This window comes from Apostichopus japonicus, chromosome 16, assembly GCF_037975245.1.
Source record: "Apostichopus japonicus isolate 1M-3 chromosome 16, ASM3797524v1, whole genome shotgun sequence".
Classification (NCBI taxonomy): Eukaryota; Metazoa; Echinodermata; class Holothuroidea; order Aspidochirotida; family Stichopodidae; genus Apostichopus; species Apostichopus japonicus.
Genome location: NC_092576.1, coordinates 2,518,220 through 2,532,320, shown reverse-complemented (window position 1 = coordinate 2,532,320; position 14,101 = coordinate 2,518,220). Strand labels below are relative to the sequence as shown.

The 14,101-nt window shown below is 35.1% G+C and overlaps 2 protein-coding genes and 1 pseudogene across 11 annotated transcripts in view; 2 read left to right on the top strand and 1 right to left on the bottom strand.

The window, feature by feature from the left end:
- The window catches only part of LOC139983650 (uncharacterized), a 468,492-nt gene that overhangs the window by 155,629 nt on the left and 298,762 nt on the right, over positions 1-14,101 (top strand). The gene's annotated exons all lie outside the window — the stretch shown is intronic.
- LOC139983718 (uncharacterized) overlaps positions 1-14,101 on the top strand; it is a 202,583-nt gene that overhangs the window by 155,595 nt on the left and 32,887 nt on the right. The gene's annotated exons all lie outside the window — the stretch shown is intronic.
- On the bottom strand, positions 1,406-10,312 carry LOC139983719 (very-long-chain 3-oxoacyl-CoA reductase-like; annotated as a pseudogene).

The window sequence follows — 14,101 nt, the reverse complement described above, 5'->3', positions numbered from 1 at the left end:
AAAATTTTGGCTGGCTGCCTACATACCTCAGGCTCAGAGACTTCTAAGAATCGGCAAGTGCTGATTGGCTATAGGGCTCTCATGCTTACAGTTCAACAGTTAATAACAACTCCCAGTCCTGCTTTAATTCCACTAACAGCCTCTGCAGAGCTTAACCACAAATGTAAACAAACACTGCAGAGACTGGGAGACAAATTAAAGGAGCTTTGGCAAAGGTGAAGGCTCAGATTTTTTTAAACAATGGGGATTAATTGTAATTAATTAACTTTTGACCAAAAATTATTAGACATCACCTTATTCATACACAATCCAACAATTATCAGTTCAACTTTGAATATGATCCATCAAAATCTTGAGGAGATTGAGATATATTTGAAAATATTACAAAGAATGACCCCGGTGACCCCCTAAATGACATTTGACCTCAATTTTCCGAACACCCCTCGTAACTCTCATCCCAAGGAACATTGTGACCAAGTTTCATTATAACTGGCCATACACTGTACGAACAGGAGCAATTTGAAAATATAGGGCCGCGGCCCGGGCCACAAAAGACCCCTAGTTGATCTTTGATCTCAAATTCATGAACACCCTGAAGGTAAAACTTCCACAGTACTATCGTGACAAACCCTCAACATTGTACCATGGAAACTGTAGGAGAAGAAGCATTTTGCGTATTTCCACAACATGGCCCATTACGGCCCACAGGTGACCTTTGACCCCAAATTTCGGACCATCTCTGTTGGCCCTATACCCAATGGTCCTTGTGTCCAAGTTTCATGAAATTCCATCAAACACTGTGCGAGTGGGAGCGGTTTTACCAATTGTTGACGGATAGAGTGATAGAGTGATAGACGCTGCACTGTAACAATAGCTCACACCAGCATGCTGGTATGAGCTAAAAACAGGATAAAAAATCATCACACTGTCCAACATGTGAGACCACCGGGGGTAACTTTACACATATGAGGCAAACATAAATGTCAGTAGCCAAAAATAAAATTTCCTTCATACTTCAGACATATTCTGACTAGTTTACTAGTAAAACTTCAAATTTCATAAAAGTTTTCTCAAGGCATCACCAAGCAAAAGTCTCATCACATTTCACGAAAGTTAAAGTTGTATAATATGAAACATGTGACAAGATCACTGATAGGAGGAGGAGAGGGAAGACGTAATTTAACAAAGATGAGGTAACTCGGGTAAGTATATGTTAGTAGTCATTACTAGCATTTATTTTGCACATTTTAGAAGGGTTTAGAAATGTTCTGAATATGTTACTAGTGAGATGCAAATTCAATCAAACTCATCGGAGCAACTTTTTATATCAGAATCTAATATGTAATACAGAGTTAATAAGACTAAACTATATCACCAAGACAAAGATGAGGCAAGCAGATGGTAGTAGTATTTCCTAACATTCTCTTTATTTTTCACAAAATGGGAACAAAATGTTCTGACTATTTTATCATTGAATTTAATAAAACTTAATAAACGTCCTCCAGGCCACCTTTTACATCAAGTTCTGATGTGTAAATATAACAGAGCCAGTCAGTCATTGTTATGGGAAGTAACCTCTAATTTTTATACCAACTAATTTTATCAAAATCAACTCAATAAACAACTTTTATTTTAATTCCTTCCAATGTGGTGTTCTTAACTTGAAAAAAAAAAACATTCACAAGGCACTATTATGTCGTATGAGAAGCAACCAAAATATAATTTGTTTTCTTATGTGAAATTTAACTGATGTATAAGTTTACACTTGAGCTTTAAATATGTGACAGTTTGTTGCTTTCAATCGTCAAAATCATCCAAAGGGTTTTTCTTGTTGCTTCAGAGAAGGAGCACCCAAGGATGTTGTCCACGACCAATGATCCTTGACAATATGCAATGTGTACCAGGTATGTGGCTTGTTTCCATAAAATATATGTGATTGGTTTTTGTTATCCATTGTAAACTAACACTGACTTACTGTACACCTCGGCAGTCCAGCAACTTTGGTAGGTTTTAAGTCTTACATATTCCTATTGATTTTGGTCTTAATTCTTAAAGACTGACTAATTTGCCTTATGCTAAACTTGAAAGTCCAGTTACATTGATAAGTTAAATCCTTTTGATTGCATTTAAAAAAAATTGCATTGCTCATTAAAGACGGACTTGCTGTTTGTGTGCCAAACTTGACATTTTGAAAGGTAAAAGTCCTATGGTTTCATTTCCAAAGAGGTGTTTCATTTTTAAAGTTTACTTGCTACTTTGTGCTAAACTTAAGAGTCCAGTCACATTGATAACGTTTAAGTCTTTTGATTATCATTTACAATTTTGGTTGCTTGTTAAAAGCTGACATGCTGTCTATGTGCAAAACTTGACATTTTGAATGGTTAAAGTCCTATGCTTTCATGTCCACATATGTGTTGCATTTTTAAAATTGACTCAATGTGTTAATCAATGTTCTAAAGTTGAGAGTCCAGTCACTTCAATAGGTTGAATGAAGTGTTATCGTTTCAATTTAATTATTTTGCTTCTTGTCAAAGAAAAAAAAAATACTTAGAATCTGTGTGCTAAATATGGCATTATATTAATTTAGTACTGCACCTTTAAAGTCTATCAAAAGAGATATTTGCTTCTACAAAAGACCATTTTTAGCTATCAAATCAGACTCTGATTGTTGAAAGTGTTTCTTTGAATAATCTTTACATACTTCATTCATGTGTTACATGTAATGCTGCCTTTAAGACAAACTAAGAATATTCAATCAAGTTTATAAACCTGCCACCGAATGGCGTTATGGCGTTATGACGTTTAACAATCTCATTTAGAAGACACTTGTGATCTTCAATTTCATTTCTCTCTCTTTGCAGCAGAGCAGACTTTTTTCCTAGTTAGACTTGGATTTTTCTTTAGCCAACTTCATCATCCGTTTGCGATAAGCACCGAAAATTGCCATCAGAACAAAATCCCTGACAAACTCTGGTAAATTGGGCAAAACAGAACCCTAGGCAAGAAGAAGAGAAAGAGCACTTTATATATATTTTGTTTTTTTCTTTTTGCTTTTCATCTTTGTATGATATATCTGTAATGGCTTCTACTTTTTGCTTTCATTGATGAGTTTACAGGGACAAAGTTGACAGTAAATTTGATAAAAGGAATAATAGACCTCAGAGCACAGGACAAAGAGTGAACAAAAAAGAAAAAGTAAATAAATAAATTAAGGGATACTTTAGTCCTTTAAGTAAGTTGTGAGTTTCAGTTTTAATAATTAGTTTATGCATGGGGCCAGCCTGATTGTTTGTGGCAATTTAATATCAATACTAAAAATACCTCCCCACCCTTTCTATCCGACATGATTACATTGTTAACATTTACTACGTGGTGTACACTATCATGGCAAAAAGCTTGTTGAGATTTAATCATTTTTATTTCATTGAACTATTAAACTGCACATGGAAATGAACTTACACATCACAAAAACCATAATCAAAATAGTCATCTTGTAATCACGAAACTGTCTCTTGCAATGCTGTCTTAGTTTTGTAGTTGCAATTCAGATCAACAGTTGGTACAATTCTGACATCAATTGAACTCCAGTATTATTGCTTTTGCAATAAGTATACATTAAAAAAAGCACCTAGCTGATGTAGCAGAGGGAACGAGGTGTTTCCATGACGAGGGATAGTGTATGTTGTGGTGTGTGTGTGCGTGTGTGTGTGTGTGTGGATTGGGGGAGGGGGAGGAAGGGCGATGATGTTAATTTTTCTTGAATCCTTTATTGATGTTGTTGGATCATTTTCATTCCTTTTTTTTACTCTGTACTACTTGTTTTATCTTATTAAACAAAGAGTCCTGGAAGTATTTTTCTTCCTTTTTCTTTATGTCTCCTTTCATTTGTCCAATTTCCCGTGTATCCACATCAAAAGCAACAATTTGAAAACTTAAGTTTGAAAAGTTTGACAGATCTTGTTAGCTGTTCTGATTTTGATTCTTCTCTCACTTCTTTAGCTTCTGGGTGCCTCATGCTGATCGGTACTGGTTTTTTTAATGCATCATCAGGCACCTACAGTAAAATTATTAGTCAGTGTAACAAAATCCATAATACGCACCTGCAGATTATGAACAAAGCATCCGAATGTTCGGGTCTCATTGCCGATCGTTGCCAAAGCCGACTTGACGTAGGACGTGGCTGTTGGAACGGTGAAAGAACTTCTCCTGATTTTGCTGAGCTTGGACACCACAAAGTATGGCATGACAGACTGAGAAGAATAAATGATTAATGTTACAATAAAGCATTGGCAACTTTCAAGGTACAGCTCTATATAGATATATATATATATATATAATTGAAAATCGTAATGAGTTGGAATATCAAGAACAGTGAAAAAACTTCCAGCCTCCACCTGGATTCAAACCCGGGCCTCCCGCTCTGTACGCAGACAACCTAACCACTAGGCTATGGATGCTGATATATATATATGTCCAGAGGTTCAACCGGTAAGGAAGGTCGCAATTCCACTGTAGGCGTTTGTCACCTGTATCGAACAATACTAGTTCCGTTTTTGGTGACATATTTTGCCTAACTCTAGAGATCAAACATGATGCTAACCAACTTGAAATCATAGATGGATATATATGTATATATATATATATATATATATATATATATATATATATATATATATATAGATATTACTGTGTCTATCTATATCTATGTCTATATATCTATATATATATATCTATATAGACACAGTAATACACAATCATGGATACAACACCTGAATAATTGAGACATAAGAAAAACCATATTAATTTAAAATTATATTTGTGTTGTATTTGCCAAAATGAAATGGTAAAGGAACAAACAGGTACATGAAAATATAAATTATTACTTTTTGCACCAGAATCGCAACAGGACTTGTGACGTTACAAATACATTTACAAATAAATCCAAGCTTTGCATAGATTCTTGGTTAGTCCCCAGATCTCCACTGTCCTTAATCACTTAGGGATCTGTGTTATCTATTCTGCCAATAAATTTGAACCCTTTCCAATGCGATGTTCTTTAAGTTATTTCTCTGCAAGATGTAATATTTATTAAGAGCCAAGCTCTACCCTTACCTGGACAATGAGTCCTTTAGATGAATATTCAACATTCAGGGCCCGAGAGAAGAAGTCTAGGTATGACTGAGGGAGACAAAAGAATATCCACATTGAAGCAGGTGATTGCGTTGAGTGGTTCATTTACATGCAATAGTTAAGAGAATTGGCAATCTCACTCGAGATAAGAAAATTGTAACTGATGAAAACTTAGGTTTTAGTTTTATGGTTCAAGTTGAATTCTGAGCATCATTCAACTAGAAAATTTCATCTATTTTCTTGCTTGGTGGTGTGTTCCAGGGCCTGAACTGGCCCTAGTTGCCTCCATGTAGGAGTGACTTACCTTAGTACTGGAGTAAACTGCCAGAAGAGGGGTTGGCAGAGACCCTGCAGCTGATGCAATGTTAATGATCAGACCCTTCTTCCTGTATGCAGAAAAAGGAAAGCAGTCACAAAGTGATTTAAGATACAGGAGCAGGCTGTATGTCTTTGCAATGCTCAATGATATTTTTGGAGCAACCTCATGTTGTTGAATATTGACCCCTAGCTGACCTCAAACATCCGGAGGAGTTGTGAGCAAATTTGGTAATTATCCATCGAAAGTTTGTGTAATAAATTGCCCACAGAGACTCAACCCTAGATGACCACTTGAAACAGATGAACCAAATGAAAGTATAAGAAAAGGCTGTATTTACCTGGAAAGCATAGATGGTACAATGAGGTAGGTCATCTGAAGAGAAGAAAGGACAAATTCAAAAAGTCTGCTCCACCCAAATATTACCTACTGGATCGTATAAAAAATACATCTTAATACTGAATAGGGCATCTTTGAGGAGGGGGGCGGGAGGAACAAACAGGGTAAGGGTTTTGTTCAACTGAGTTTTGATAAAAAATGTTTAATAGAGTTACATTCCAAAAATTCACTATCACTATTTCATTTTCTGTTATTACGGTTTTAATATTTTATTATTTATGTCAAGACACCTGCAAGTTGTGTGCTCGTTACCTGCAATGTACACCACTCATTGACAACCCTGACAATGGCTACATATAAGTAACATTGTTTATTTGTTAAGATAGAGACACAGCAATAAGATGATGCCTCAACAAGAATCAGAAGTTACTAACAAAAACGTTTAATTTATTCACTTTAGTTTGAGATAACCCAACAATATATATCCTCCAGGCAAAAATACCGAAACAAAACTAGAAAGTTAACTTATTACAGCAAAAGTATTATTTCTAGCTAAATTTTGAGCGAAGGTTATAAATTTGAAGTGTTAATAATATGGCTTAAATGCTTTTCTGCAATTGACAGATGTTGATTATGACATCACAATGAAGTCGGTAGGTGAACTAACAGAATCTCAAACTAATCAATATTTACTACCCATGCTTAAAGCTCTGCCATGTGAGTGGAATTTTTATCTGTTTGTATCCTCAACGACAATTTAATAGCAGACTAGATATTTGGAAAACAGTAAATATCAGAAAACGTTATAATTTCTGCTCCAATTGGTCTTCTATATGTGCAACAGGAGTGGTGAAATTGGGCATTAAGGCTTAAATAAAAAAAACATTATTTGGGACAAAATATTCTATACAATCAGTAACGCCAACCCCAAACGAGAAAGACCAGTCTGACTCACAATCCAGTCCACCTCTAACTTTTTTTTAACTGACCGGGCCAAATTAAAAATGCAGTCCAACTCAAAATTCTTTCGACTGAGATAATCCCCAAAACTTACTGGTTTGGAGATTAACTTCACTCCTCTCTTACCTGTCTCCCAGTCTACATGCACTTTCCTATCTACCTACGCTACATGATCAGAACGTTTAAGCACTTCGCCCTCACTTCTTGGGCACCGTCCTTTCTCTTCCTTCTGAATCTACCATTCAAGCAAGCAATTTCGTGTTTTAACTGAGATAAAACCAATCCACCCCAAAATGCAGTACAGATAAAAGCTGTACTGAGTTAGACCAGTTCATCTTTATTTGCATCTTAAATTGAGAAAACAAAAAAAACAAACAACTTACCATTGTAGCTGCTAAACAGTTCACATTAATCATTCCCTGAATCATCTGGAAATGCAAAAAAAAAAAAGATATATATATATTATATCAAATATGTACAGTATTAACATATATTTTTGTATCTTGATATGCAGGATAAAATTTCATGCTACGTTCACTATTTTATGTTTTGGGCTGATGTGTGCACTATGTGAATGTACATACACAATTCCAGTTTTCATATGTACATGTACTCTCCTACACATGTACACTTTCAGTTGAAAAAGTTAATCAGTATGTTTAAATATATATATACTACCCAAATATTGTAAGTTAGTTTACATATGCAAGACCTATAACACCCAATATGAACAAGAAATATCGAATGCAGAGCAAAGAACTATGAAAATATTCTCCCTAACGTAGTTTCTATATGATCCATAATACACATAAAGCACACAAAAATTGAGATGCAGTTCGACAAGATATGCCAATGTTTCTCCAACAAACCTTCTGTATATCATGTAACACATGAAAACACACAATAATTGAGATGCAGGACAAGATATAGCAATGGATTTTACAACATACCTTCTCTGGGTCTTCTAACTCATGAAAGTACAGCGGATATGGATAAGACATGCCAACGTTGTTAACTAAGACACCAATCTCCAAGCCGTCCAGCTGTTTGCCAATATTTTCATAGATTTCGCTTCCAGACGTAAAGTCAACAGCAATAACCTTGGTCTGTACATTGTACTTAGAGGCTGGTAAGAAATAATGCAAAATCAGAAACTTAACAGAACGGGTAATTCTGAAACAACCAGTAAACCAAAACGTTTAGTGGTTACGATGTCTAAACATATTCATAGTGTGGTAAAGCCATGTGTGTTAATATACATGAACTTGTGCACACCAAAATGAAGATGATGTATTGACTAATGCTGCAACATATATAAAGAAAGGTATTAGTAATCAGTTATCATACTGTCAAAGCATCAACCATTTGATTTGCTGGAAAAGATTTTACAGAATAGAATTTATGTTCCAATTCCTAATGCAAGTCCCTTTAAGATTTGTTAATAAGCTGTGAGCTCTACAAATGAGATCTGAAATATTTTGACAAGCTTCCAGTTATCTGGTATAAATCACGACACAAATTGCCAGTCTGAGCCCAATTAAGATAACCCAATTAACCCTTTCAAAGGACATCATACCATTGGAAAATTAACTGATTTTATTATAGCTTTAATTTTGGAGTTACATCATGTTCAAAAGGGGTTCAGACTTTGACACCTGTTGACCTTTTTAGATTTCTACCAAATTACAATCATTGAACATCTATCTACCAAGTAGTACATTGATTCAAACTTGTGAGGAGAAGTTGTTTCTACAAGCTGTTTTTTACTATTGTGTTCATCTATACAGTACTTCTGGGTACTTTTGTATTATTTTAACATATATGTGCAAAGTACCTTATGTACCCATCTACCGATTAAAAAGTCATAAAGTTTAGGTGTATGATACTAATTTAGAACTGATATTTCTTATGTATTTATTTATATAAGGGGGAGAGGGTCAAGCAACAGCCATGTGTGATTTGACATGGAATGACCCCATAACTTACCAATTTCAGAAGCCACAGCATCCAGTTTTTGATTCTGTTCTGCTCATGAGAACCACATTAAGACCCTTGGCAGCTAACTGAAAGCAGAATGAGAGACAAAAATTACAGCAGGTGCAGGAATAATGTGTGTGTAACAGTTTTGAAGATGCTGTACTTTGCCACTTATTAAATACAATGGTTTATATGTACAAACACAGCTATACATCATTGCACTTGTTTGACAACTTGACTAGTTTTGCATACAGTAGCATTTTTCTATACAATATTGGATCAATTATTCGCCTGAGATGGCATACAGTACAGTACAGACCATTACAGGACTGTACAGTGAAGTACAGTACAGTCCAATACAGCACAGTACATTAGAGGTCAGTACAGCACATCACAGTACAGAACAGTACATAGTACAGTCCAGTACAGCACAGTGTAGTACAGTACTGTACATTAGAGTACAGTACAGCACATCACAGTACAGAACAATACATTAAACAGTACATTCCAGTACAGCACAGTGTAGTATGTACAGTACATTAGAGTACAGTATAGCACATCACAGTACAGAACAATACATTAAACACTACAGTCTAGTACAGCACAGTGCAGTACAACATTAGAGGGCAGTACAGCACATCACAGTACAGAACAATACAGTAAACAGTACATTCCAGTACACAGTACAGTCTAGTACACAGTCCAGTACACAGTAAAGTACAAAGTAAAGTACAAAGTACAGCACGTACAGTAGATTGCATTAATACAGTAGATGGGTTATCTTTAAAGCAGGCAATCGGTGTTGATTGGATACTTTGATGCACTTTGGTACTTGTACACTCTTTGGTATAGTTTGTACACTACAATCAGGGAATCATTTAATCCTGCATCAAAATGTTCTTTGGGTTCAATCACATGTATAGTCACCAATAATGGTCTGGTTACATCCAGGGTCACCTTTAGTGAATAAAACATTTTATACAGGTCTATACAAGATAAGTCCGGTAATTTACAACACAACATGTACCAGAGACCGAAACTTGAAAACATTTTATCTCACTTACCTGCTCAGCATAGGCCTTCCCAATGCCATCAGTAGCTCTTGTAACCACTGTTGAGGAAGAGAAATTTCAGAAAAACGTTTTTTTTTCATACATGTGCAACTGAAAATTTAAAGCACAAGTGACTTAAGCTTTACATTCTTTGTGCCTCGCCACTACATCACTCACTTCATTAAGTATTATAACCAATAAGAGGAAGTACCTTGTTATGTGTACAGCCAATGCAAGACTTCTTCTTCAGGAAGGGGGAAATCCTGACTATTCACAGCTGGCCAGGGAATGACTGCATGAACAATTTTTTGAGATAAAATTAACATTTCTGGCATTCTTATTTATAGCCCTGGGCAGGTCCAAGCTATTGTATCCCTAGAAGCCAAATTTCAAACTTTACTCCAGCACCCTAAATGTGGTGTCATGTTAAAGCTGAATTATTGAAGTTTCAGATTTTCATTACTTTTTTCTTCCTATTCGAACAATTACAGCCGGCTAATTTGCATACATTCAAATTGCAGTGTGACGTACGGGACATTTGGAATTCTGTTTCCCTGCCAGCAATATGAACTAATTGAATATAAGTTATGTGGGACATGATACACCCTTCCTTCCATAATTTTGACATATTATGTTTGGGGTTCATCAATTCGTCCCTTGTTTCACGCACTGACGAATATGCAAATTATTTTATTTTGTTTTACGTAGTGACGAATGTTTTTAAAACATTTATATGCCCTTAAAATTGTTCTACATCCTTTAAATTTGAAACGTCTATAAACTATAATTTGTTTTCTGTAACATAAAACTATAGATACTGCTTAAAAGGTATTATTTGAGATCAAACATTAAGTTGCAAAGCAGTGAATTGATTTGGATCGTGATATATACTTTTCTAACATTCGTCAGTAGGGACGAATTAAATATGCTAATTAGCAGGTGTCCAAATACTGATGTCCCGTACGTCACAATTTTTGCACTTTTTTCAAGTTTTGATATGGAGGAACTTCTTTTTTTTGGTGATATTCTATAAAGTTCTAATTAAGAACATTGCCCAACAAAATCCAACCCCAAAAAATTGAAATAATATTCACTGCAAATCTAATTATCAAATTTAAAAATGTGACGTACAGGACAAAATGTGACGTACGGGACATAGTGTGATGGAAACCCTGTATTTATACATAATAAACATGCATGGGCTCCAATATGGACCTCTACTGGAAACCTTCCAATGCTTACAAATTTATTTTGTTGAAAGCTGGTAGTTGCAACTTAAAATCCCTGCATGCCTAAAGAGCACATGACTGATGACCACCAACAGCCCAGGTTTTTGTTACATAAACTATCAGGAAGTCAATTGTGTGTGTGTTGGGAAACAGAATCATCTACAATGCTATTCAAAATTGACATTGAATGAGGACGACTTCAAGAATATTCAGTTTGCAGTTCAACATTCGTAGGCCTATTGTGAAGTGTGACTATCATGACTGTGCAACAATGTTCGTGTGTCCTGAACTTAGAATGTAGACATAGAGACTTTTATTTACAAGTGTAGAGTTTTACTCACCCAATTTTTGCAGAGGAAAATCACTCATGAGTTTGTTCAATAACCAGTATTAGGTCTATAGAGTTTTCTTTGTTGTACTATTTTCATAGATGGACATTACGTGGATGTTACTGTGGACATTCTGGTATGTGTTGAATGGGATGGAACATATTTCAACTTTTAGGGTCGATAGTGGGGAGTATGATACAGTGTTGTACAGCATATACCAAAACAGTTTTGCACCAAAACTTTGCATCTTGAATCATTTGTGGTCTAACAAAGCTAGAATTGATGTTATGAGTATTTGATGTATGTGTAGAGTAGACTAATACTTTACGCATTCCATGTTTTATGTACTGGAATGATCTCACAAGTACAGTCACTGCTCTTTCCATATCCCAGAAAGAAGGAAATATGGCATGAAATTACCAATGACATTGTTCTGACATATCCAAATTAATGTTTTTATGTAGAAATCAGCTTGTTATGGTATATTCAGGAATAAAAATACGAGTTTTCATAGTCAATTTGTATATGGACATATTGTCCCGTACGTTACATGTCCCGTACGTCACAGGACAATTTTCATTTGTGTAATCACTGTACTGGAATGGCTTCATATTTTTTTCTAATATGTTACAGCTTAGCCCTTGGAAGGTCAGGCTATCCACTAGTGATAACAGCTTGATCACTGTCCTCCTAATTTCAGAGGGGTTTCAGCTTTTCTCTTTAGTAAAAAAAAAACACAAATTTCTCTGGTCCCGTACGTCACACTGTACATTAATTAAGATGGGACCTAATTAAAGCAAGTGTAGGAAATCTTCATGAGTTTGTAATAAAGTAGCAGCAATAAAAAATTTGAAAACCTGAAAAAGTTTCTGGAAAATAGATTTTTTATAACTTTTAGACACATTTAAGTCTCTGAAATGTCCCGTACGTCACAGTGCAAATAGCTTGGACCTGCCTTTAAACATCCTACCTGTACTATCTTCCTATGACAGAAGCCCATAGATACTATCCCATATAAAATAGAAGTAAAACAAATAGGCTATAAATTGGTACTTTTTGCTAAAATATTTGCTATTTTAAGTGATCAATTGCTCATAGTGCACTAATCATGCATTGAGGGTGGTCATTTTTGGAGAGGGCCCAGCAACAGCATATCTGTGATTTGACATGGAATGACCTGTTAGGTAAAACCAAAAGGCACTTTTTTCCCGAAATGCTAACCCAACTCTGCAACGTAACAAACTGCATTAACTGGGTAATCTCACATCTGCCATTGGATTTCTGTGGTAACTACGAAGCAAGGCTTTAGACTAGGCTATGCATAATATGTGTTACTGTTACATTTATGTGATATACAGTACTGTACACCTACTGTACTATACTAAATACCAGTGCTCATAAATTGTGAAGTTGTAGGTCAGGGAATAAGTTATCCGGTATCGCATGGCAAAATCCTATACAAAATGGTCAAACTGCTTGATACATACAAGAGCACAGATGTATAGTAGTTTTGCACGTGTACATGAAACCATACTATTTTATGTGGGACAATGTTTGGCGTCTCCAAAATTGCACTAAAGATAGTTTGAACACTAAAGCTATTCCTGCTCCTGTATTTAGACCACAAAAAAAATATATAGGTTATGCTATAAATCAGCCAGTTGTGGATCAATTTCCTCTGTAAATCACTCTTATGCTGTCAAAGCACTGGTATTGACAGTAAAAGCACTTCCTAACCTTGATCTGATGGAAACATGATATTCAATACTGCTTGTACTGACAATACGAGTGCTCTGAGGCGGGACATGACACTACAGTATACATAAAGTTCTTCCCAAATGGGTGCTATAAGTCAAGACTCCTATAGATAGTAAAGATGTTATTTATTTCATTCACTCATCTGGGGATCACAGATCTATGTATCGAGGCTTTATATAGTAATTTCCAGGGAACTAGTATGGTAACAGTGAGCTGCCCTGTATTGTAGGAACATATTTGCCAAGTACAGTACTGTCATGTACAGTACAAAGTTATTTGGAAGCCTATGGTGCCACCCAATTTGGTTAAGATGTCAGGTTTTAAACCGTTTCCGTATCCATATCATGTTTTGTTTTCCCACACAAAGGATGCATGATATGTAACATACAATGCCCAATGTCAATTGCATTCATGATCAGTTTTAATAAGACATGTATAAGACTTGTTAGTAAGACATATTTTAGACTAGTTATGTATTACACATGTATTAGACATGTCCTAGTAAATAAGACATGTGTTAAGCTAGTTATTTGTATTAGACATGTATTACAAGTTATGTATTTTGTATTAGACTAGTTAATAAGACATGTGTATTAGACCAGTTAGTAAGACATGTACAGTATTAGACTAGTTATGTATTAGACATGTATTAAACTAGTTATGTATTAGACATGTATTAGACATGTCCTAGTAAATAAGACATGTGTTAAGCTAGTTATTTGTATTAGACATGTATTACAAGTTATGTATTTTGTATTAGACTAGTTAATAAGACATGTGTATTAGACCAGTTAGTAAGACATGTACAGTATTAGACTAGTTATGTATTAGACATGTATTAGACATGTATTAGACTAAGTGTATTAGACATGTATTACACATGTCCTAGTTAATAAGACATGTGTATTAGACTTTTTAGTAAGACATGTATTAGACTAGTTATGTATTAGACATGTATTACAATAGTTATAGGAATTAGACATTTATTATATGTATTAGACTAGTTATGTA